The sequence below is a fragment of the Meles meles genome, chromosome 1, assembly GCF_922984935.1.
Source record: "Meles meles chromosome 1, mMelMel3.1 paternal haplotype, whole genome shotgun sequence".
In the NCBI taxonomy this organism is placed as follows: domain Eukaryota; kingdom Metazoa; phylum Chordata; class Mammalia; order Carnivora; family Mustelidae; genus Meles; species Meles meles.
The window spans coordinates 67,269,274-67,296,363 of NC_060066.1; the positions used below are offsets into that span (position 1 = coordinate 67,269,274).

Genomic DNA, 27,090 nt, shown 5'->3' on the forward strand with positions numbered 1-27,090 from the left:
ACAACAAATCAAACCAACTCCACATGCAAGAAGGGAAATAATCAAGATTAGAGCAGAGATCAATGAGGTAGAAACGAGAGATACAGTAGAACGTATCAATGAAACTAGAAGCTGGGTTTTTGAAAGAATCAATAAGATCGATAAACCATTGGCCACACTAATCCAAAAGAAAAGAGAGAAAGCCCAAATTAATAAAATTATGAATGAAAAGGGAGATATCACAACTAACACCAAGGAAATAGAAACAATCATCAGAAATTATTACCAACAGTTATATGCCAATAAGCTAAGCAACCTAGATGAAATGGATGCATTCCTGGAAAGCTACAAACTCCCAAAATTGAACCAGGAAGAAATTGACAACCTGAATAGACCGATATCTAGCAATGAGATTGAAGCAGTGATCAAAAACCTCCCAAAAAACAAGAGCCCAGGACCTGACGGATTCCCTGGGGAATTCTACCAAACTTTCGAAGAAGAAATAACACCAATTCTCCTGAAGCTGTTCCAAAAAATTGAAGCAGAAGGAAAACTTCCAGACTCTTTTTATGAAGCCAGCATTACCCTGATCCCCAAACCAGGCAAAGACCCTACCAAAAAAGAGAATTTCAGACCAATATCACTGATGAATATGGATGCAAAGATTCTCAACAAGATCCTAGCAAACAGGATCCAGCAGCACATTCAAAAGATTATCCACCATGACCAGGTGGGATTCATCCCTGGGTTGCAAGGTTGGTTCAACATTCGCAAATCAATCGGTGTGATAGAACACATCAATAAGAGAAGAGAGAAGAACCACATGGTCCTCTCAATTGATGCAGAAAAAGCATTTGACAAAATCCAGCATCCGTTCCTGATGAAAACGCTTCAAAGTATAGGGATAGAGGGAACATTCCTGAACTTCATAAAATCTATCTATGAAAGACCCACAGCAAATATCATCCTCAATGGGAAAAAGCTTGCAGCCTTCCCGTTGAGATCAGGAACACGACAAGGATGCCCACTCTCACCACTCTTGTTCAACATAGTATTAGAAGTTCTAGCAACAGCAATCAGACAACAAAGAGAAATAAAAGGTATCCAAATTGGCAAGGAAGAAGTCAAACTCTCTCTCTTCGCAGATGACATGATTCTTTATATGGAAAACCCCAAAGACTCCACCCCCAAACTACTAGAACTCATACAGCAATTCAGTAACGTGGCAGAATACAAAGTCAATGTACAGAAATCAGTGGCTTTTTTATACACCAACAATGAAAATACAGAAAGGGAAATTAGAGAATCGATTCCATTTACTATAGCACCAAGAACCATAAGATACCTGGGCATAAACCTAACCAAAGAAGTAAAGGACCTATACTCGAGGAACTACAGAACACTCATGAAAGAAATTGAAGAAGACACAAAAAGATGGAAGACTGTTCCATGCTCTTGGATTGGAAGAATAAACATTGTTAAAATGTCTATACTGCCTAGAGCAATCTATACTTTTAATGCCATTCCGATCAAAATTCCACCGATATTTTTCAAAGAGCTAGAGCAAATAATCCTAAAATTTGTATGGAGCCAGAAGAGACCCCGAATTGCTAAGGAAATGTTGAAAAACAAAAACAAAACTGGCGGCATCACGTTACCCGATTTCAAGCTTTACTACAAAGCTGTGATCACCAAGACAGCGTGGTACTGGCATAAAAACAGACACATAGACCAGTGGAACAGAGTGGAGAGCCCAGATATGGACCCTCAACTCTATGGTCAAATAATCTTCGACAAAACAGGGAAAAAATATTCAATGGAAAAAAGACAGTCTCTTCAATAAATGGTGCTGGGAAAACTGGACAGCGATATGTAGAAGAATGAAACTCGACCATTCTCTTACACCGTACACAAAGATAAACTCGAAATGGATAAAAGACCTCAACGTGAGACAAGAATCTATCAGAATCCTAGAGGAGAACATAGGCAGTAACCTCTTCGATATCAGCCACAGCAACTTTTTTCAAGATATGTCTCCAAAGGCCAAGGAAACAAAAGCAAAAATAAACTTTTGGGACTTCCTCAAGATCAAAAGCTTCTGCACAGCAAAGGAAACAGTCAACAAAACAAAGAGGCAACCCACGGAATGGGAGAAGATATTTGCAAATGACAGTACAGACAAAAGGTTGATATCCAGGATCTATAAAGAACTTCTCAAACTCAACACACACAAAACAGATAATCATATCAAAAAATGGGCAGAAGATATGAACAGACACTTCTCCAATGAAGACATACAAATGGCTATCAGAGACATGGAAAAATGTTCATCATCACTAGCCATCAGGGAGATTCAAATTAAAACCACATTGAGATACCACCTGACACCAGTTAGAATGGCCAAAATTAGCAAGACAGGAAACAACGTGTGTTGGAGAGGATTTGGAGAAAGAGGAACCTTCTTACACTGTTGGTGGGAATGCAAGTTAGTGCAGCCACTTTGGAGAACAGTGTGGAGATTCCTGAAGAAATTAAAAATAGAGCTTCCCTATGACCCTGCAATTGCACTGCTGGGTATTTACCCCAAAGATACAGATGGAGTGAAAAGAAGGGCCATCTGTACCCCAATGTTTATTGCAGCAATGGCTACGGTCGCCAAACTGTGGAAAGAACCAAGATGCCCTTCAACGGATGAATGGATAAGGAAGATGTGGTCCATATACACAATGGAGTATTATGCCTCCATCAGAAAGGACGAATACCCAACTTTTGTAGCAACATGGACGGGACTGGAAGAAATTATGCTGAGCGAAATAAGTCAAGCAGAGAGAGTCAAGTATCATATGGTCTCACTTATTTGTGGAGCATAACAAATAACATGGAGGACATGGGGAGATGGAGAGGAGAGGGAGTTGAGGGAAACTGGAAGGGGAGATGAACCATGAGAGACTATGGACTCTGAAAAACAACTAGAGGGTTATGAAAGGGCGGCGGGGGGGTGGGGGGGTTGGGAGGTTGAGGGACCAGGTGGTGGGTAATGAGGAGGGCACGTACTGCATGGAGCACTGGGTGTGATGCCAAAACAATGAACACTGTTATGCTGTAAATAAACAAATAAAAATAAATAAATTAAAAAAAAAACTGGCAGGAAGATCACTGATGGTGTCTGGTAAGGCCTGGGATGGGCTCATGGCTCTGTGAGTCAATAGTAAAAGCCTTAGTCTCTGGAAGGCTGAGCCACAGGGTGCAAAGTAGCAGTGACATTCCTACCTCATCCATACAAATACTTCCCTGCCAGAAAGATAATTACACCCTTATTAAAGTACTGATATGCTTTTTACAGAAAGGTATTTTATCATGCTTCTAGAACAGGGTAGAGTCACAGCTGTGCATAAAACTATTGTTCATACTGAACACATTTTAGTCATCACTATAACTTCAAAGGCATGCTTTGATTCTCTGAATGGCAGGAAGGAACTTGGTAATTATATCTATAGGTGCTCAGCAACAACTCACATGCTTCATTAACTATAATTCAGTAGAAGGGAATATAGCAGTTATTTTAACAAGTCTCTATTTCTTGCCATTAAATATAGGTCATGTGGAACTGATGTAGAATAAAATATCACACTTTTTGTCACAGAGAATGGAATCTAAAAAAAATGAATGTTTTAAATCAGTTGTCTCCTCATGGAGGACAATCATTTAGAATTATTCATTTTGTTGGTCTCAAGATAATACATAAGAGTTGATTAAATTCCACAGGGCAGTAGGTAGAGATAATTTTTAATTGACTTTTATCATTGTAGCCTAGGGTATTTTCAAAAGATCATTAACTCTGTACAACTACACATAATATATAGCTGTAGTCATCTTCAAGGCAGAGATAATGTGACCCCATGAGTCTGGCCCCTGGGTAATCAGTCCCTTTCAATGACATGCCAGATGAGATGACTCATTCTGTTATAAAAAATTCAATCATTTTATAAATTACAAGTTTTGAGCCCCCCTCACCCGCCATAGAAGCTTTGGGGTGGGGGTTTTATTCTGAGTGTTGACATCATTTGAAAAGTTCTCAATATCTCTGGTCACTATCCTAGGAGTGTACGCAACTAGTGTAGGAATAATAATCAGCCATAAAGGACCTAGAAAATACAACACTTATAAATGCTATTTTGGGCTCCTTCTCATCAATCTGTGGCGATAACTTCTTAACAAGAAAAATGGGGCTAGAACTGTCACACAACAATTATTTTAATTTTCAGATTGGTCTTTTAGAGCCTGTATTAAGATACTTTCCAGTTATTGAACAGAGAACTGTATTACTTTTCTAGGACTGTCATAACAAATACCACAGACTGGCTGGTTTAAAAGGCAAAAATTTATTGTCTCATGATTCTCGAGGCTAGACGACTTATATCAAGGTGTGGGCAGAGTTGGTTCCTTCCGAGGGCCTTGAGGGAAGGATCTGTCCCAGGCTTCTTTCCGTGGTTTGTAGACAGCCATCTTTGCCTCTTCATATCTTCCCTCTATGTGTGTCTTTGAGTCTTGATTTCCCCAGTATATGGAACATAAAATGTACCATTTTAACCATTTTAAATATACAATTCAGTGACACTAAGTACATTCACATTACACAACCATCAGCACATGCATCTCTAGAACTTTCTCATCTTCCCACACTGAATTTCCTTTCTATAAAAACATCAGTCATATTGGATGAGAGTGCATCCTGGTGACCAAAGTTTAATTACATCTGCAATAATCCTAGTCCCAAATAAGGTCACATTCTGAGGTGCTGGGAGTTAAGACTTCAACATATGAACTGGGGGAGATGGGGACACAATTCAACCCATAACAGATCCCCAAACACAGTAGCTTCAATCAAATAGAATTTACTTTGCCCTCATGGAATGGTCCAAAGGTCCAGAAGCTGTGACTGCACTACTCCAGCCACCACTGTTGTTACCATAACTGCCTCTCACGCTATAAACCTGATGACTAAGCCACTGGAGTGCTGATTCCAGCAACACTGACTGCCTCTCAACAGTCACATCTCTGTGACCTTGACATGGCCACAGCAACAGCAGGAAATGGCTTCTGCCTCATTCTTAACTTCCTATCTTACCAGCGTTTACAAATCTGTACCCAGAATCAAGGCTGCAAGAGAGTCAGGAAAAAGTAGGTTTTGGCTTCCCAGACCCTGCAGTATAGGAAGTCCATAAGGAGAGTAGGCAGTTGACCATGTCCAGTATAGACACTCAGGAGAGGAAAAAGGAAACAAGGGTCAGCCATATTCTACTATTCTCTTCATTTACATTTAATATGGAACTTCAGAGGACTGATACCAGTGATTTTCTAGATTTAATGAACCTGAATTCATGGTTTCCAGATTGTTAGCCTAAATTTGATCACCACAGTATATTAAAATCACTTTGGTGAACTTTCAAAAAGGACTGATACTTATTCATAAATATTCTTATCTATGTAGGGCCCAGTGTGGTATATTTTAAGTTTTTTTTTTATTTTTAAGTAATCTCCACACCCAACGTGGTACCCCAGGTCACAACTCCAAGATCCAGAGTCACACACTCTTCCAACTGAGCCAGTCTGGTGCCCCAGTGTGGCATATTTTTTAAAGATCACAGGTAACTTTAAAGAAATGCATCTTAAGAATCACTAGCCTAAATGGATAGGCAAGTACTAAGGAATCCAAAAACTAGTTCTACTTAGGACACTTGGAGACTTTAAAAGAAAACTGAAATGCTTAAGAGTTTATTCATCAATTATGTTAATATCCATCTAGAACGATCCCATACAACTTGAAACTGAAAAACTTTATAATTTTCCTATTTTGGTGAAAACACTAGTAAACTTGAATAGAAAATATTAAAATAAATCCATTGTAGGAGCAATTCTCCATTAGAATTATTTCGACAATTCTCTGAGTGGACATTTCATGATGTGACTGGTAATTTGTCATGTCATTTATCAATTGATAATGATAAATGATAAAGAATCTAATCAATTAAGAGGCATAGATTTTTGTACTGAAACGTCTGGGAAAATATTGCCTTTCTAACGGGAACAATGGTAGTTCTATCAGGAGCTGCCAAACAAACAGATATATCAGTATCAGAGCTTCATAACTTTCTGGTGATAAATGTGGGGAATTGCTCTTACCTTGAATGGGAACAATTTGCACTTGTTTGTATTTAGAAGGTCTGTCCACTTTGGAAATAATGCAATGGCAATATACCATGGCTCAATTTTGTGAACATTTTTTGAACTTTTGAAAACTTTTTTGTGGGTGTGTTGTCTTGTTTTGGGGTTCATAATGTCACACTGGACTCAAGAATCTAAAGATTAGAATTCCGAGTTCAAATTCTGGCTCTGTACTCCCTAGCAGAGTGATGCTGGCAGGTTCTTAACCTTTTGGGGGTTCATTTTTCCCTGTCTGTAAAACAGAAGTAACAAAAAAATCTACCTTATAGGGTGTTTAACTCAGCTCCTGCACATGAAGTACGTAGCATGGTATCTAAATAGGTACTCAATAAATGTAAATGCTCATACCCATCATTCAGTTCTTGTAGCTGTTCAATCAGTGGTAGTAATTATCATTTGAGAACATCTACTTATAATTTTACCTTTTATGTTCTTTACCCAATTTAGTAGTTTCTATTTCCCAAAAGAGAACATTTTCTCAACATTTGATATTTTTAGTGATGTAAATATTTGATACCTTCTTTTTCATAGATGCATAATTTTCTTTTCAAATTTTATGTGATCTCCATTCAGTTTGCATCATGTCTATCATTTCAAATCCAGGGTCCTCATAGAAGATCTTCAGAACACACTGGAAAAGGCAAGCAGTTTGTGAACCCAGAGAAATCGAAGATACCTGTCTGGATATAATTATGAAATTTATCACTCCTTAGAAGAAGTATGTAATCAGAGAGCTTTTTTTTTTTTAAATAAATACGTCTTTATCATTTAGGTCTGATGGCTGGGAGCAAAGCATAAAGATAGAGGCAGGGGCCATATGAAGAATATATAAAGTTCTTATATGGCCCAGCCAGCTCAGTTCATCATCTCTTCCATTATTAAGCCTTTATAAGTTGGATTTCATTTGCTTTACCCAAACCACCCCTCCAAAATACATGGGAAGGGTAATGGAAAAGTGAGGTAATGCTACTATAATTGCAGTTGTGAAAACCTTAACTAAAAAGACATGGAAGGTAGATCTAGTCAGAGTTTGAGGGCAGTGATTGGGATGGGGGTGGAGTGAACGTTGATGCTTGCCACATAGCTTCTGCACAAGTTGAGACTTCCCAAAGGCCAAGCCTTATTTGCAGAATCTCAGGGCCTTTAAACATGTTGTTATTTATTCTTCCTATTATTTATTCTACAACAACCTCATGGCTACCACTATATCCTTTACTGGTCACCTAGACAATACCTAGTTACTCTTTGAATCTCAGCCCAAGCAAAAAGATGGCTGTTTCTACTCTCGAAGATGGAATTAGAACTCCTCACCTCTAACCCCAGCATATTACATGCACCCACAGCACATGGATATGATATCTATGTAATTGTTTTTATGTATGTAATTGTAGGACCACTTGATTAATGCTTTTCTCTCCTCATAAGCTTCAAATTCAATGAGGGCAGGCCATTTCTTTCTTGTTCACCACTATATCCCCAGTGGCAAGCAAATAGGAACCTCCAAGTAGGTAGTAGATGACAATAAATAAATGAAGAAGTACATAGATTTTCCAGTTTCCCCTGAATTGAGCAAAGGAATGTCAGGCATAAAATTAATGTGATCCAAAAAAAATTAATGTGATCCTGTTATATTCTAAGAATATTTGGTTATCTTGATAATGACTTTTTTTTTCAAAATTATTTTCATCTATTTCATGTTCCAACATATGTTTTAGAAGCTTGAAATTAGAAAAAAAATGGGAAGGTTTTAGCTAGCTTGGCACATGGAAGTGTTATAAAATGCACTAGAAAGAAAATTATAAATATATCTATAGATATGTACATACATATGCATACATATATACACATAAGATATATATATATTATACACATATATATGTATGTTCATTAGACTAAGTAAGAATAGAAAGAAAAGAAAGCTTGGGTACTTCTCAAAATCTAAATTTTTCAGCACAGACTGTCTTGCACACCATGGATTAAAGGGACACTTTTGTGTGACTTCCTTACTTCTTGAAAAGCTTTTAAGTTAGAAATGTCATTCATATTTCTAAGTGCCTTATTCATCCATCTCAAATATACCTTCTTCTGATGACAGATAAGTGTGTGTGACTGGATCAATGCAAATGTATCACCGTTATTGGGGAAATTATTCAGAGTATGCCCTCTGATGTGTGACTTGAATAACCTTTAAATGTAGAAGACAATGCCTTTTCCTTAGCATCTTCTTTTCAGTGGCAAATTACAATATATGGAACTTTAATAGACCCTTTCAAGTAGTTTGCATAGTTTTCATGAACCTGATTTCTTTTCCTCTTAACTACTTGGGAGGGAAATGGAAATAATTTTTTTTTAAGATTTTATTTATTTATTTGACAGAGAGAGATCACAAGTAGGCAGAGAGACAGGCAGAGAGAGAGGAGGAAGCAGGCTTGCTGCTGGGCAGAAAGCCCGATGTGGGGCTCGATCCCAGGACTCTGGGATCATGACCTGGGCCGAAGGCAGAGGCTTTAACCCACTGAGCCACCCAGGTGCCCCTGGAAATAATTTTTGTTTTCAAAAAGAACCCAGAACACATGGATTAATTTTCTACAAAGCTCTGCCATCAAGATACTAATGATAAATGGTAGTAGAAGGTATGCATTAAAAAGGGGACAATATAAAGACATGAAGCTACTATTTGTAAAGATAGAAAATATAATTTTAAATATCTTAAGGAAAATTAAAAACACCAAATTGATTTTTGTTCAGTTTTATACTCATGTATGCTCTTTGAGCCTGAGACTTATTGCTGCCTTTTGTTACCTTTTGTTCTCTGAAATATCCATAACTGGGAGACTCTGACATGGTTTTCATTTATTTGTTTTAGATTCAAAATTGGATGCGTCATCTAAATAAAACTCATTCAGGTCTCATTCACATGTTCTCTATTGGAAAATCATATGAGGGAAGGTCTCTATATGTTTTAAAGGTAAAAATAATTTTTTTAATTTAGTAAGCATAAAAACATTTATTTATTTAGTAAACATTCATCTTTTTCAAGTTTGACTTATGGGAAAAAAATGAAACGGTCTTTCACATAATCTCATATTAATATCATCTGATAATTTCCCTTAGATTTTTGGGCCATATTTAAATTTTGCCATTGAGTATTCCAGGGAATGCTATTTCTAACATAGAGTTGTTGATGCACTTAAAAATAGAGTTGTTGATGCACTTAAAAATAATGGCATTCAAAATTATTGTGAGCTGGTGCTACTTAAGGTGAACTAGTGCAAAACTACATAAATGTATATGTATAAGAAAGTATATGCCCTTCCCAGTCTTTGGCCCTACATTCTCTTCTAGCTACTTACCCAGAGCTCTCTATCTCTTCTCAGCCAAATGTCTGAAAAGATTTCCTTATATCACTGTTTCTATTTCCTTACCTCCCATTCAGACCTCGACTCAATGGCCTTCATCCCCATGGCTTTTCTAAAATTTCTCTTGCTGAGACCAACAATGACTTCTAGTTGGTTCTCCTCCTTTGTCTCTGACCATACCCTCCTGTCTCACTCACTGGCTCCTCTCCCCATGCCCTTCCCATGGGTTCTGATCATCCCAGAACTCTCTGCTCAGGCTCTATACTCTCCCTCTACCATCCTCTCTAGATGGACACATCCACCCCCATGGTTTCAACAATAATTCCGGAAATTTCTATTTAGTTGGGGTCCACTCTCTGGAGCTTTACATTCATATGTCATTACCTATTTGACCTTCTTATCTCAATTTTCACAAAAGCACCTTGGACGCAGAATGGCACCATTCTGTGACTGCAGTCAAGAAGCATGAACATCATCCTAAATTCCTCTTATTTTTACCACTTCCTTTAAATCTGCCACGGAGACCTGACAATTCTCTCTTCTAAATATCTTTTGGATCTGCTCCAGTTCCTTCTCTTGTCTTCTCTACTCTCGCCCTAACTTATCTCTGGATCTCTTCTCCATGGACTATTGCAATAAAGCATTCGGTACGGAGTTCCTTTCAAGTTCCTGTCCTTGCCCCTCTCATACTCTAATCCGCCACTACTGTCAGCATGGCCTTGTGTCCACCCGTGCCTTTGTCTCTCTCTCTCACAGACATACCCCTCTTCCATGAAATACACGATGAAACCTTCTCTCTTTTACATAAGATCCAGGGATTTCACGTGTTCTCTGCCTCTGTGTCCCGTTTCATCTGCCATTTCTTCTTCATACCCCAAAAACAGTTCTTCAAAGAGGATGTGCCCAGATTCTCTTCCAAGCTTGAGATCCCTTCTTCCAACTTGTCTGCTGGGCAAGCTTCAGGTCTTACCCAACTATTCAAGTGTTCCTCCCCTGAAAAGCCTTATTTTATTCTCTGGGAAAATTGGACATTACACCCTATGCTCCCTAAGCAACATATGCATGTCCATATCACAATGATTGATTGTTCCCATGTCTGCCCTCCCTATTAGCATATAAACTCTTTGAATCTCCAGTGTCAAGCACAGTATCAAAAAAGGATTTCCTGGGGCGCCTGGGTGGCTCAGTGGGTTAAAGCCTCTGCCTTCAACTCAGGTCATGATCCCAGGGTCGTGGGATCGAGCCCCGCATCGGGCTCTCTGTTCAGCGGGGAGCCCGCTTCCTCCTCTCTCACTGCCTGCTTCTCTGCCTACTTGTGATCTCTGTCTGTCAAATAAATAAATTTAAAAAAATCTTATTAAAAAAAAAGGATTTCCTGAAGTATTACTTGAGTGAAGTAATGAATGAAAACTAGGTCCCCTATGCATATAATGTTTAATAGCTACCTATTTGTTATTGAGTTAAAAACCACATTTAAGTAATATTGATATAATGAGATTATAAAGAAAACTCTGTCACTTGATTTTATAAATCAATTTGCTTTGCTTTCCCAATTTGTGTTGTAATAAAATTTGACTTTGTACAGCAATAAAACTTAATTATTGCTGGGGTGCCCGGTGGCTCAGTCAGTTAAGTGTCTGCTTTCAGCTCTGGTCATGATTCCAGGGTCCTGAGATCAAGCCCTGCATTGTGCTCATTAGGGAGTCTGCTTCTCACTCTACTCCTCTCCCTGCTCCTGCACTCTTTCTGCCTTTATCAAATAAATAAAATCCTTTAAAAAATTTTTAAAAATATAATTATTGCTTTAAGAAATAATTTAAGAATCTTTGTGATTCTGATTCTCTTGGAGGAGGGGGTTAGGAGGAAGAGGAATTTAGCTTTTTTACTTAACAATCACATACGATATTGAAGGAGAAGCAAACTTGGGGCACCTTGGTAGCTCAACCGGTTAAGCATCCAGCTCTTGATTTCAGCTTAGGTCATGGTCTTGGGGTTATGAGATCAAGCCGTAAATCGGGCTCTGTGCTCAGTGTGGAATCTGCCTGGGATTCTCTCTCTCTCTCCCTCTCCCTCAGCCCCTCTTCCTGCTCACACACGTGCTCTTGCTATAAATAAATAAAATCTTTTAAAAAGAGAAAGAGAAACAAACTTATTTAAGGGATTGCCCTTTTTTGTCTATTTTCCTGTAAGATTCGTAATTAAGGCAATAAATTTATTATTTCTGCATAAATAGGCCTGGGCTTCAGAAATAGATAGGAAATTTCTGTATCTTTTTTGTGGGCTATCTAATGACTCAAACTATAGTGAAGAACTGCACTGAAATCTTATTAAATTATGCTGATCAATGACTTTAAAAATAAAAGCCTGAGTTGGTTACTATGAATGCTCTTGTTTTCAGCTGGACAGAAGATCACAAATTTACAAAAGAGCTGTCTGGATAGACTGTGGTATTCATGCAAGAGAATGGATTGGTCCTGTTTTTTGCCAGTGGTTTGTAAAAGAAGTAAGTTAAATCCTTTATACAATGTCCATTTCAACTAACTGTTGCTTCCCATGTGTTTTTATTCTGCTCAAGAAGCAAAACTAGGAACTTAAAGCCAGCAATACCTGATTGAATGATAACATCTTGATTTTGGTAGGTTACTTCATGGTTCTGAAGATCCCTCATTACTCTGGCTCAGTTTATCCTTGCCTCTGTCCTCAGAGGTTGGAGTTACCAATCCTCATTAAAAGAAAGGATTAGAGTTTCAGAGCATTTATGAATTTGTGGACAAATTAGGAACCAACCAGACAGCTGATTTATGGAAAAAGGCTAAACATCTAATTTAGGTGCTCCAGAGCAGCTTCTCATACATTATCCAACTTGGAAAAATCTGTACCACTTATCACAATGATCTCATATATGCTATAACAATAAAGGGGTGAGCAAACAATTGCATTTTACTTTCCTGCTATAGATCTGTAATATAATACCAAAGCCCCTTTGCCTCTATGGATTTTACGTTCTCAGTTTTACTGTTTTTCAGTAATTCTAATGGTTGAAGATTCATTGTGATTTCTTATCAGTGGTTTCATTTAAATTATAAGTCTAGTGTATCAAGTGGGTCCCTATTCCAAGCATTGGTCAATGGAGCTAACCTCATGGACCAACATCTTAATGTGTTTTGACATTTTCCATTCATCATCCAGAATGCAATGATTTCCATGGTTATTTTTAAACTTATTTGTATTTTTTTGAAGATTCTTAAAATCAGCCACTAGTACTGGTTCTGAAAGTAAAGAAGTCTAAGGATATGAAGTTTCAAAGCCAGAAAATAACCCTACAAATTTCTTTAGTCCTTTATAGGGAACCATTAAGAACACAAAAGATCTTTGGGCGCCTGGGTGGCTCAGTGGGTTAAGCTGCTGCCTTCGGCTCGGGTCATGGTCTCAGGGTGTTGGGATCGAGTCCCGCATCGGGCTCTCTGCTCCACAGGGAGCCTGCTTCCCCCTCTCTCTCTGTCTGCTGCTCTACTTGTGATCTCTCTCTCTCTGTGTCAAATAAAAAAAAAAAGAACACAAAAGATCTTTAAATATTTTAGTTCTATTTCACTGCCTTTTGTGGGAAAATTAGGATCCCTGCTGAGGTTTGTGATTTTGACTCTTAGGAAAATATACCTCATAAGTGTCAAAAATGTACTAAATTTGCAAAGTCTGCCTCCTGCCACTACCATACCCACATACATATCTTCAATTTTATAAATACGATGTAATAATTTTTAAATCATTCCCACTCAGTGCATTAAGGAATTCATATTCTCTTAAAATAAAATTCCATCCTGGTAGGACAAATGCAAAATCTAATAAGAAATCAATTCTAGGAGCATCTGGGTGATGCTCAGTTGAGCATGAAACTCCTGATTTCAGCTCAGTTCTGATATCAGGGTCATGAAATCAAGTGCTGTGTCAGACTCTGTGCTCTGTACGGAGTCTACTTGTCCCTCTCCCTCTGTCCTTCCCCTCTGCCCCTCTTCCTGCTCATGCAAGCACTCTTTCTCCAAAATAAATAAAATCTTTAAGAAAAAGAAATTTACTCTATTACCGTGTGTTAAATAACTTGTTATACATACAACATATTGTCTGCTTTCTTAAGTTTCAAAAAGAAAAGGAAGAAAAATGGATAAGTATAGAACATCCATCATTAATAAACTGTAGTCTTATGTTAAAAGATTTGGAATGTATGTCGCAAACATTTTACCTCACCCTCACATGTGCAACTTCTTTACAACACCTAAACTTACTTTACTGGTTCATGTGGTTGTCTGTCTCTTTCTGTACCAATGCCAAGGGCAGAGACTATCCTGTTCATTGTTAAATCCTCAGAAGCTACAACAATACCAGGCATTTAACCAATCTACAAATATTAGTTAATGAATGGCAATATTGAGAATCGAGTAATAATGATGTGGAAAGATTTCTGGGAGAAGACTTGTCCAATCATCTCATAGGAAATAAATGGTACCACCTGGACTTTTACAATGCACAATCTGTACAGCCATATATAGCAGCCCTATACCCAAGCTAAGTTTCCAAGAAATAGAATAACACAGTATAAACATGGAAAATGATGAGGCATATATAATGACTGCCAATCAAGGGATGTTGACTTTAGAGCAAGAAAAAGAAGCATCAATTAAGATTACGGTCCATTTCACCCAAGATGAGAAAGGTCTCATTCCACGCTCACCAGGCCATCTTCAAGCATGCACATGACACTAGCCATTTCCATGTCTCTGCTACTCTTTCCACACCCTGTCACTCTCGCTATTTCAGGCTCTCAAATGATGCTCCACTTAATCGCTTAAATTTCACATCTGAGACAGGGCAGCAACCAGAAACTGGGAAAAGAAACCTTAGAGGTCACTTGTATCTGTGAACTTATGGAAGCAGTGGGGCTGCCAACAGGGTAGAAGTGACTGGAGTGGTTGGATATTGATACTTGACAGGCTTGTAAGAGATGGTCTCATCTTGCTTCTTTAAAGGCCCCTTCCCATTCATGGTGGTCCTGAGGACAAGGAGAAAAGGAATGTCAATGATTTCAAGAAGTTGAAACCTGCCAAGCCTTAGAACACCATCTCTTCTACACTAATTCATTCTCTTATTCAACCCCAGTCTCCCAAAGCAGACAGGAGGCGTCTGGTCCAAAAGGGGTTCCAGGCAGTGTCCCTTCCACAGGCCATCTCCCCTCTCGCCCAGAAGTCCAAGGACCAGGTCCCAGGCTTTCAACTCATCTCATTTCTGTGCTTTCTCTAGGGGCACCAGGGAACTTCTGGGCTCTTTCTCTGCCTTCTAGGAGGTTCTGCGGGGCTGGGTCTAGTGCTCTCAGCCGGCTTGTACCTCACTGCCAGTTGTCTCCTCCTGCATTTGCCACATATCGGCATGGGAGGATCAGGTGAGGGGATGTCCTCTCAGAGAGATACATGGCAAACAGAATAGAGGTCCTCTGTCTTCCATTGTTTACCCTCATCTCTCAGTTGTTTCTCCCATCTCTTTTGATATCCCTGGAATTTCAACCCCAGGAGAGGGGGTGGGTCAGAAGTCAAACATTTGGCTTCACATTTCTGTCTTTCTTGAATGTTTTCCCCAAACCAAAGGGCCTAAAACAACATTGATAACGAATGGTTTCTGTGGGCAGCCATCCAGGTGCAAATAGCCAGGTACCTGTGGCTTAGGATCTCTCCTCACAAGGCTGCAATCAAGATGTCATCGGGATCTTCAGTACTCTCCAGGCTTGTTGGGGGAAAATCTGCTTTTGAGCTCACTCAGGTGGCTGTTAGCATCCAGAGTCCTCCATTGCTGTAAGCAAGAAATATTCATTCCTTGCCACATGGGCCTCTCCATTACACAGCCAAAAAGGAGCAGCCGGCTTCCCTGGGAACAGATGAGGGGGGGAGGGAGAAAGGGAGAGAGGGAGGGAGAGACAGCAAGCCCAAGAGGAGACCTGTCTCTTTGTAAACTAACCTCCGAAGTGACACCCTATCACTTTTGCCATATTCTGTCCTGGAGAAGTGAGATAGTAGTTCCTGACTAGATTCAAGAGGTAGAGTATGGAACACAAAACGATGTGTACCAATGATAGGAATCATTGGGGACCCTTAAAGACTGGCCTCCATTCTTTGGTGGGACTTTACCTCAGCTAGTCAACACTATAATCTTTGCATATATACTAGGACGTGAACTAGGAGGAAATTTTATTCAGCCCTTCTAGGACCCTTGCAGCACCTTGCATAGATGTTCCTTGCACAAAGGTGCCTCTGTGACTCCGTCGGTTCAGGGTCTGACTCTTGGTTTCGGTTCAGATCGTGATCATGTGATCTGTGAAATCCAGGCCATCGTCCGGTTCTGTACTTGATTGGGAAGCTTGTCCAGGAATCTCTCTCTCTGACCCTCCCCCGCTTGCATGTGTGTGTGCCTTCTCCCTTTCTGTCTCTCAAAAAAAGAAGAAGTATTAGTAGTAGAAGCTATTTGCACAGCAGTTGATAATTAGACAACCCTGGTTTGGAATGGGAGCTCTGAAATTCACTAGCTGTGTGACCTTGGGGCGAGTTGTTTACCCTACCTGATCCTCAGTAACAGAGGACAAACTGAATTATTGGCACAATTAAGTGATAAGTAATATACACTTAAAACCCTTCATTGCTTGGCATAGAATCCCTTAATAAAATCCATTCTCAGTAGCAGTAGTCTCAGCAATTTGATATTTTTATTTTTATTTGTGTTATGCTTAACACTGAAAAATATTCTCTCACACTCATAAGGCTCTAGGAAATATGGAGCATCAGCTAAAAAATGGGGTGGATACCAAGTCAAAGCAGCAATGGGTATGGCTTAAGGGGTAAGCACAGGAACGTTCGTGCTCTGGTTGTGAGTGTTGGTGGCTGCTGGACAAGGGAATCAGACCTGCAGGGGACCCGAGAACTTGGAGTCTGGCCAGTGCACCCTTGCTCCCCTCTTGGGCTTCTGGGGTTTCAGGGGAGCCTTTGGCCCTTGAGGGTATATGGAGGCTGTGCCCGGAACAGCAAGAGCAGGAGCAGGAGGCCTTCCGGTGACAGGCTGGACCTTGGGCCCAGAGTTGGCCAGCTCCTGCCTGAGGCAACGGTTTTGGGCCTGGAGCCTCTGGAACTCCCTCTCTGCCCACACAACAGCATTCTGGCCCTCCTCGCTTCTGTTATCCACCAGGAGGCGCTCCTGCTCATGCAAAGAGGACATTTTCCACCATTCTCAGTGCAGGTCAGTGGCCATGTTCCTATAGAGGCCCAAGGGCCAGTGGGCAGCATCCGCCCTCCTGTGCACCTTGGCAAGTTCCTTCTTCACTTGCAGGAAGCGTGGCTTCTCCTCCATCAACCTCCTCTCCAGGTGTCTGAGGTGCTCTTTGCACAGCTTAGGCACTGCCTCGAGCTTCAGGCGCAACTTCTGAATCTCACTTTCCAAGACGGGGTTTGGAAGATGAAAAGATACTTGGGCAGCTTGGTGGATTGTTGGGTTTCTTGGGAGCTCTTCATTCCTCTGACCTGCATTCTTCAGTGCCCTGGACGGGTTCCTTCACGTGTGTCCTTCACAAGTGTCCTTCACAGGCTCCCGCCTCAGGGCAACGTGGTCCGGGGAGGAGGAGCCAGTCTCCACCAGCCTCCTTGAGCCCCCACCTTCCAGATGATCTCTAAGCAGCTCTAGCGCATGCACCCCTTCAGGAGGATCTGGCTCAGCGTCTGTTGTTGGCACTGGCCCTCACCAGTGGCCTGCCACCACACTCCTCCATCAGGAAGCTGTGGCCTGCCTGCCTTCCCTGCCTCTTCCTGCACTCTTTGTCCATAGTGGCCAATGGCCTCCACCAGCGGATCCGCACTTGCCTGCAGATCAGGGTTGTCCTTGAAGACTTCTGGTATTTTCCACACCAGGGGTTCTCCATCTTCCTGGGCCGCTCCACAGATGGGATTTGCATCAGTCAGCTGGTGAGGGCTCTTCAACAGCCTTTCCCGAACTCCCTTCAGCAGTTGCGTAGTGTTTTCCACTCACCAATACCCGGCATCTTGATTCAGGGCAGCCAGAGCAAGAATCTATAACGGGAGAGGACTGGCCTTCTGCTCAGATGATGCGACGGTTCCACAGGCTTGGCGTCCAGTTCGGCCTTCTGCTTGACTTTTCTAGATACTTCATTCTGGACACAGTGCCCCTTTTCTTCTTCTTAAGCTGAGTCCACTCTTTACTCTGAACGACACCACTGCAGTGCACACCAGGACCTGCCCTCATCTCTTGACAAGTTTTCTCCCACTTGCCAGTAATCCTCTGTAATCAGAATATTGTTACAGATGATCCTTACCAGGCACAGTGACTTCTTCACTGTCAGCGCTGGATTCAGCTGCCTCCGTCTTTCGTAACTCCCCTACATTCCTCAACTGATCAGTGTGGACCCGAATAGGGAGGGACAACTCTACGCCCCTATTCAGCAGGAAGAAGTTGCAGAAGATGAGACCTTCCACCTTCAACTACCTTAGAGATGTAAGGGCAACGTTGTTCAGGAGAAAATAACGAGGGAGCAGAAAACTGGCTGAGGACAAAACAAAAGCTGACACCTTACACACACACCCCCCCCCCCCCCCCCCGCCACCTCGGTGACTTATGTAACATCCCTCAGGCACTCCTGGCTACCCTAAAACAAAAACAAGCTTAAAAGTCAAGGATTTGACTAATCTCCAAAGAAAAGGGGGGAATGAAGGACCTATTTAGCCAGAGGGACTCCATCTTGGGCAAAGAGCCACTTTGTTGTTTGTGCAGTAAACTTAAATTGACTCTCCCCGCCCAGACAAACTTACTTAGAAACAAGTCCGAGAAACCAGTAAAATGTAGTCAGCTAGTTCCCGATAACAGAGCCCAGAATACAAGGACGAGTCAGGCCAGATGGAGACATCTCATCAGTACGAAGTACTGTTTGTAACAGTGAGAAGGTCTTGCCCAAACCAAAACGACTCCATCTTGGGAAGGACGATGATCTTACTATTTACACTGAATATGTTAGTTGACAAAGAATTCCCAAAAAGAACTGTTTGTAACAGTTCCTGGTATGGGGTAATCTTGAATAACATGTCACCAGACCGGATGAAACTAGCCAATCAACAAGACACACACAAACCCAGGGGGTTGAGATACCAAGATACGGGTTGCAGTTTCACCCAATAAAAGGTAGCCTGTAAGATTGGGAGGAGTCGCTCTCTTCAGAGGCGGCCCTGACCCCAGTCAGTCAGTCGATTCTTGAGCCTGTAAGCTAGGGGTGGTCGCTCTCCTCAGAGACAGCCCTGGCCGGTCAGTCTGACATCTAATGCTTGGCATAGAACAGAGCTCTGCATAACTTTAACTTTATTTCAGTCTCGTTCCCCTGGCCAATCAATTTGATTTCGAATACTTATCATAAAATACAGCTTTACATAAATTTCACTTGGCCTCAGTCGCGTTTCGCTTAATAATGGAACTAACAATCAATGCATAGTAGAAAGGAGGAGGAGCATCTGGGTGGCTCAGTCAGTTAGTCAAACTTTTGATTTTGACTCGGGTCATGATCAAACTCGGGGTTGTGAGAATGACCCTGTATTGTGCTGGTGCTAGGCATAGAGGGCTTAATAATCTCTCTCTCTGCACCCCTTACCTCTCTCTCTCTCTCCCCCTCCCATCCTCGAAAATGAAAAGGAGATTTAAAACCATAAGCTCTCAGCTTCAGAACCAAAAAAAGAAGAGAAAATAAAACTAAAGAAGAAAACCAAAAGAATCCTTCTACCCAATTTCAAGATCTATAGCTACAGTAATCAAAAGTGTGTGGTGTCGGTGATGGATAAACAAGTGGAACAGAATAAGGATAGGTAAGTGGAACAGGATCAAGGACCCAGAAGGAGACCGACACCAATATGTCCAATGGGGTTTTGACAAAGGTAAAAAGCAGTTCAATGGAGGAGTGACCGCGTTTTGAATAACTGGAGTTAGAACAAGTGGACTTCCATAGACAAAGAAGAAGAGAGAGGGGGAGAGGGGAGGAGCAGGTGGAGGACAAGGAGGACGAGGACCACAATCGAAGTCTCATACCCTGTACAAAACTTAACTCAGGCGCCTGGGTGACTCAGCCGGTGAGGCAGCCAGCTCTTGATTTCCACTCTTGTCATGCTCTCAGGGTCCCGGGACAAAGTCGGGCTCCAAACTCACTGGGGAGTCTGCTTAAGTTTGCTCTTTAAACTTCTCCCTCCACCCCACGTTCCGCTCATGCCCATGCTCACTCTCTCCAAAAGAAAAAAAAAAATTTAATGAACTCAAGAGTAATCATCGCCTTACACGTAAAATGATAAATCTTAGAGGGAAAAAAATGGGAAAAATTTCAGGAACGGAAAGCTAGGGAAAGAATCCTCCGACTGGACCTCAAATCTTTTTCCATAAAGGAAAAGTTGATTCACTGGACATGATCCAACAATCAGAATTGTAAGTCTGTCCTGTGTGAAAGACCTTGTGAAGAAGACCCAAAAGACAAGCTACAAACTGAGAGAAAATAGGTGCAAACCACAGACCTGATAAAGGACTCCTGTCTCATGTAGAGAAACTCAAAAGTTGACCCCCAAATAACCAAGCCATCCAGTCAGAGAAAAAAAAAAATGGGAAAAGACCTGAACACTTTACCAAAGAGTATACAGATGGAAATCACATAAAAAGTTGCCACTGGAGCAATTCCAATTCAAACTCCCATGAGCTCTCACTGCACACCTCTGACAATGATTCAAAGAAAATGCACCGGAGAGGGAGAGAGACACCCCACTGCCAAATGCAAGGCAGGATGTGGAATGACTGGATCCCGCCTGCATCGCTGTTGGGCATGGAAGATGATAGAGCTAACTCTTGAAAACAGTTCACACAGTTCCTTTTCCTTTTCAAAGCCTCGATTTCAATTCCAGTGAACACACAGTGGAATATGCATTTCGGGTGCACAATATAGTGCCTCAACACTTCCACACAGTTTCTGTGAAAACTAGACTTGCAACCACCATATGACCCAGTCATTGCATTCTTGGCATTTCTCTGAGAGAAATCCAAACTTACGTTTGCTCAAACACCTGTACGTGAATGGATCTGTGTCCTTAGGGAAGCACTGGGCCTGCCAAGGGGGTAGAAGTGACTGCAGTGGTTGGATATTGACACTGGACAGGCTTGTAAGAGATGGTCTCATCTTGCTTCTTTGAAGGCCCCTTCCCATTCATGGTGGTCCTGGGGACAAGGAGAAAAGGAATGTCAACCATTTCAAGAAGTTGAAACCTGCCAAGCCTTAGAACACCATCTCTTCTACACTAATTCATTCTCTTATTCAACCCCAGTCTCCCAAAGCAGACGGGAGGGGGTCCACGCAGTGTCCCTTCCACAGGCCATCTCCCCTCTCGCCCAGAAGTCCAAGGACCAGGTCCCAGGCTTTCAACTCATCTAATTTCTGTGCCTTCTCTAGGGGCACCAGGGAACTTCTGGGCTCTTACTCTGCCTTCTAGGAGGCTCTACGGGGCTGGGTCTAGTGCTCTCAGCCGACGCAGACCACACTGCCAGTTGTCTCCTCCTGCCTTTGCCACATAACGGCACGGGAGGATCAAGTGAGGGGATGTCCTCTCAGAGAGATACATGGCAAACAGCATCGAGGTCCTCTGTCCTCCACTGTTTACCCTCATCTCTCAGTCGTTTCTACCATCTCTTGGGTTCCCTGGAATTTCAACCCCAGGAGAGGGGGGTGGGTCAGAAGCCCAACATTTGCCTTCCCACTTCTGTCTTTCTTGAATGTTTTCCCCAAAACAAAGGGCCTAAAACAACATTGATAACCCGATATGGTTTCTGTGGGCCAGCCATCCAGGTGCAACTAGCCAGGTCCCTGTGGCTCAGGATCTCTCACAAGGCTGCAGTCAAGATGTCATCTGGATCTTCAGGCATCTCCGGGCTTGTTGCGGGAAAAATCTGCTTTTGAGCTCACTCAGGTGGCTGTGAGCAGCCAGAGGTCCTCCATTGCTGGAAGCAAGAAATAGTCATTCCTTGCCACATGGGCCTCTCCATAATACAGCCAACAAGGAGCAGCCCGCTTCCCTGGGAACAGATGAGGGAGGGCGCGCGGACGGGCAGGCGGGCGGGCAAGCCCAAGAGGAGACCAGTCTCTTTGTAAACTAACCTCCGAAGTGACATCCTATCACTTTGGCCATATTCTGTCCTTTAGAAGTGAGTCCGTAGTTCCTGACTGGAATCAAGAGGTAGAGAATGGAACACAAAACGATGTGTACCCAAGTGGGGAATCGTTGGGAGGCCCTTAAAGGCTGTCCTCCGTACTTTGGTGGGACTTGAACTCAGCTAGCTACCACTATAATCTTTGCACCCTTACTAGGACGTGAACTAGGAGAACAGTTGATCAAGCCCTTCTGGGATCCTTACAGCAGCTTGCCTAGAAGTTCCTTGCACAAGGGTGCCTCTGTGGCTCCGTCAGTTCAGCGTCTGACTCCTGATTTCGGTTCCGGTCGTGATCCCGTGATCTGTGAAATCCAGCCCAGTGTCCGGTTCTGCACTTGAGTGGGAAGCCTGTCTAGGAATCTCTCTCTCTCTGCCCCTCCCCCGCTTGCATGTATGTGTGTGTGCCTTCTCCCTTTCTGGCTCTCAAAAGAAGAAGAAGAAGTAGTAGTCGTAGTAGGAGAAGTTATTGGCACAGCAGCTGATAATTCGACAACCCTGGTTTGGAACGGGAGCTCTGAAATTCCCTAGCGGTGGGATCTTGGGGCGAGTTGTTTCCCCTCTCCGAACCTCAGGCATACATGACACGCTGGGTTATTGGGACGATTAAGTGATCGATAAAAGACACTTCAAACCCTTCCTTGCTTGGCATAGAACCCCTCAATAAAATCAATTCTCAGGAGCAGTAGTATCAGCAATTTGGTATTTTCATTTTTATTTGTTTTATGCTTAACATTGACACCTATTCTCTCGCACTCATACGGCTATAGGGAATATGTAGCATCAGCTGAAGAATGGGGTGGTTCTCAAATCAAAGGAGCGATGGGTATGGCTTAAGGGGTAAGCACAGGAGCTTTCGTGCTCTGGTTGTGAGTGGCGGGTGGCTGCTGGCCAAGGGAATCAGACCTGCAGGGGACCTGAGAACTTGGGAGTCTGGCCAGTGCACCCTTGCTCCCCTCTTGGGCTTCTGGGGTTTCAGGGGAGCCATTGGCCCTTGAGGGTATTTGGAGGCTGTGCCCGGAACAGCAGGAGCAGGAGCAGGAGGCCCCCCGGAGACAGGCTGGACCTTGGGCCCAGAGTTGGCCAGCTCCTGCCTGAGGCAATGGTTTTGGGCCTGAAGCCTCTGGAACTCCCTCTCTGCCCACACAACAGCCTTCTGGCCCTCCTCGCTTCTGTTCTCCACCAGGAGGCGCTGCCGGTCATGCAAGGAGGAGATTTTCTGCCATTCTCGGTGCAGGTCAGTGGCCATGTCCCTGTAGAGGCCCAAGGGCCAGTGGGCAGCATCCGCCCTCCTGCGCACCTTGGCAAGTTCCTTCTTCACTTGCAGGAAGCATGCCTTCTCCTCTATCAACTTCCTTTCCAGATGTCTGAGGTGCTCTTCGCACAGCTTAGGCTCTGCCTCGAGCTTCAGGCGCAACTTCTGAATCTCACTTTCCAGGAGGGGGTTTGGAAGGTGAAAAGATACTTGCGCAGCTTGGTGGATTGTTCGGTTTCTTGGGAGCTCTTCATTCCTCTGACGTGCCTTCTTCACTGCCCTGGACAGCTTTCCTTGGTTCACGGGGCTCCCACCTGAGGGCACATGGTCAGTGGAGTAGGGGCCAGTCTCCACCTGCCTCCATGAGCCCCCACCTTCCAGAAGAATCCAAAGAAGCTCTAGCAGGTGCATCCCCTTCAGGAGGATCTGGCTGAGGGTGTGGTGTTGGCTTTGGCCCTCACCGGTGGCCTGCCACCGCACTCCTCCATCAGGAAGCTCTGGCCTGCCTGCCTGCCCTGCCTCTTCCTGCACTCTCTGTCCACAGCTGCCAATGGCCTCCACCAGCGGGTCTGCTCTTGCCTGCAGATCAGGGCTGTCCTTGAAGCCTTCTGGTATTTTCCTCGCCAGGGGTTCTCCATCTTCCTGGGCCGCTCCACAGATGGGATTTTCATCAGTCAGCTGGTGAGGGCTCTTCAACAGCCTTTCCCGAACTCCCTTCAGCAGTTGTGTAGCGTTTTCCATGGAAAACGCCCCGACATCTTGATTCAGGGCAGCCAGAGCAAGAATCTATAACGGGAGAGGACTGGCCTTCTGCTTAGATGATGCGACGGTTCCACAGGCTTGGCGTCCAGTTCGGTCTTCTGCATGACTTTTCTAGATACTTCATTCTGGACACAGTGCCCCTTTTCTTCTTCTTAAGCTGAGTCCACTCTTTACTCTGAACGACACCACTGCAGTGCACACCAGGACCTGCCCTCATCTCTTGACAAGTTTTCTCCCACTTGCCAGTAATCCTCTGTAATCAGAATATTGTTACAGATGATCCTTACCAGGCACAGTGACTTCTTCACTGTCAGCGCTGGATTCAGCTGCCTCCGTCTTTCGTAACTCCCCTACATTCCTCAACTGATCAGTGTGGACCCGAATAGGGAGGGACAACTCTACGCCCCTATTCAGCAGGAAGAAGTTGCAGAAGATGAGACCTTCCACCTTCAACTACCTTAGAGATGTAAGGGCAACGTTGTTCAGGAGAAAATAACGAGGGAGCAGAAAACTGGCTGAGGACAAAACAAAAGCTGACACCTTACACACACCCCCCCCCCCCCCCCCCCCGCCACCTCGGTGACTTATGTAACATCCCTCAGGCACTCCTGGCTACCCTAAAACAAAAACAAGCTTAAAAGTCAAGGATTTGACTAATCTCCAAAGAAAAGGGGGGAATGAAGGACCTATTTAGCCAGAGGGACTCCATCTTGGGCAAAGAGCCACTTTGTTGTTTGTGCAGTAAACTTAAATTGACTCTCCCCGCCCAGACAAACTTACTTAGAAACAAGTCCGAGAAACCAGTAAAATGTAGTCAGCTAGTTCCCGATAACAGAGCCCAGAATACAAGGACGAGTCAGGCCAGATGGAGACATCTCATCAGTACGAAGTACTGTTTGTAACAGTGAGAAGGTCTTGCCCAAACCAAAACGACTCCATCTTGGGAAGGACGATGATCTTACTATTTACACTGAATATGTTAGTTGACAAAGAATTCCCAAAAAGAACTGTTTGTAACAGTTCCTGGTATGGGGTAATCTTGAATAACATGTCACCAGACCGGATGAAACTAGCCAATCAACAAGACACACACAAACCCAGGGGGTTGAGATACCAAGATACGGGTTGCAGTTTCACCCAATAAAAGGTAGCCTGTAAGATTGGGAGGAGTCGCTCTCTTCAGAGGCGGCCCTGACCCCAGTCAGTCAGTCGATTCTTGAGCCTGTAAGCTAGGGGTGGTCGTTCTCCTCAGAGACAGCCCTGGCCGGTCAGTCTGACATCTAATGCTTGGCATAGAACAGAGCTCTGCATAACTTTAACTTTATTTCAGTCTCGTTCCCCTGGCCAATCAATTTGATTTCGAATACTTATCATAAAATACAGCTTTACATAAATTTCACTTGGCCTCAGTCGCGTTTCGCTTAATAATGGAACTAACAATCAATGCATAGTAGAAAGGAGGAGGAGCATCTGGGTGGCTCAGTCAGTTAGTCAAACTTTTGATTTTGACTCGGGTCATGATCAAACTCGGGGTTGTGAGAATGACCCTGTATTGTGCTGGTGCTAGGCATAGAGGGCTTAATAATCTCTCTCTCTGCACCCCTTACCTCTCTCTCTCTCTCCCCCTCCCATCCTCGAAAATGAAAAGGAGATTTAAAACCATAAGCTCTCAGCTTCAGAACCAAAAAAAGAAGAGAAAATAAAACTAAAGAAGAAAACCAAAAGAATCCTTCTACCCAATTTCAAGATCTATAGCTACAGTAATCAAAAGTGTGTGGTGTCGGTGATGGATAAACAAGTGGAACAGAATAAGGATAGGTAAGTGGAACAGGATCAAGGACCCAGAAGGAGACCGACACCAATATATCCAATGGGGTTTTGACAAAGGTAAAAAGCAGTTCAATGGAGGAGTGACCGCGTTTTGAATAACTGGAGTTAGAACAAGTGGACTTCCATAGACAAAGAAGAAGAGAGAGGGGGAGAGGAGAGGAGCAGGTGGAGGACAAGGAGGACGAGGACCACAATCGAAGTCTCATACCCTGTACAAAACTTAACTCAGGCGCCTGGGTGACTCAGCCGGTGAGGCAGCCAGCTCTTGATTTCCACTCTTGTCATGCTCTCAGGGTCCCGGGACAAAGTCGGGCTCCAAACTCACTGGGGAGTCTGCTTAAGTTTGCTCTTTAAACTTCTCCCTCCACCCCACGTTCCGCTCATGCCCATGCTCACTCTCTCCAAAAGAAAAAAAAAAAATTTAATGAACTCAAGAGTAATCATCGCCTTACACGTAAAATGATAAATCTTAGAGGGAAAAAAATGGGAAAAATTTCAGGAACGGAAAGCTAGGGAAAGAATCCTCCGACTGGACATCAAATCTTTTTCCATAAAGGAAAAGTTGATTCACTGGACATGATCCAACAATCAGAATTGTAAGTCTGTCCTGTGTGAAAGACCTTGTGAAGAAGACCCAAAAGACAAGCTACAAACTGAGAGAAAATAGGTGCAAACCACAGACCTGATAAAGGACTCCTGTCTCAAGTAGAGAAACTCAAAAGTTGACCCCCAAATAACCAAGCCATCCAGTCAGAGAAAAAAAAAAAATGGGAAAAGACCTGAACACTTTACCAAAGAGTATACAGATGGAAATCACATAAAAAGTTGCCACTGGAGCAATTCCAATTCAAACTCCCATGAGCTCTCACTGCACACCTCTGACAATGATTCAAAGAAAATGCACCGGAGAGGGAGAGAGACACCCCACTGCCAAATGCAAGGCAGGATGTGGAATGACTGGATCCCGCCTGCATCGCTGTTGGGCATGGAAGATGATAGAGCTAACTCTTGAAAACAGTTCACACAGTTCCTTTTCCTTTTCAAAGCCTCGATTTCAATTCCAGTGAACACACAGTGGAATATGCATTTCGGGTGCACAATATAGTGCCTCAACACTTCCACACAGTTTCTGTGAAAACTAGACTTGCAACCACCATATGACCCAGTCATTGCATTCTTGGCATTTCTCTGAGAGAAATCCAAACTTACGTTTGCTCAAACACCTGTACGTGAATGGATCTGTGTCCTTAGGGAAGCACTGGGCCTGCCAAGGGGGTAGAAGTGACTGCAGTGGTTGGATATTGACACTGGACAGGCTTGTAAGAGATGTTCTCATCTTGCTTCTTTGAAGGCCCCTTCCCATTCATGGTGGTCCTGGGGACAAGGAGAAAAGGAATGTCAACCATTTCAAGAAGTTGAAACCTG

At 43.1% G+C, this 27,090-nt stretch overlaps 1 long non-coding RNA gene across 3 annotated transcripts; it reads right to left on the reverse strand.

Annotated features, from left to right (window-relative positions):
* Positions 1-401: 401 nt before the first annotated feature.
* LOC123926150 lies at positions 402-26,402 on the reverse strand. 3 transcript variants are annotated; one of them, XR_006815160.1, is made up of 4 exons: positions 26,348-26,402; positions 14,467-14,607; positions 2,759-2,768; positions 402-412 (listed from the first exon to the last, which is right to left on the reverse strand). It is a non-coding gene; the product is annotated as an uncharacterized LOC123926150 (long non-coding RNA). The 3 variants fall into 3 exon arrangements; XR_006815159.1 differs by lacking the exon at positions 26,348-26,402 and adding an exon at positions 21,429-21,593; XR_006815162.1 differs by lacking the exon at positions 26,348-26,402 and adding an exon at positions 20,144-20,163.
* Positions 26,403-27,090: the final 688 nt, after the last annotated feature.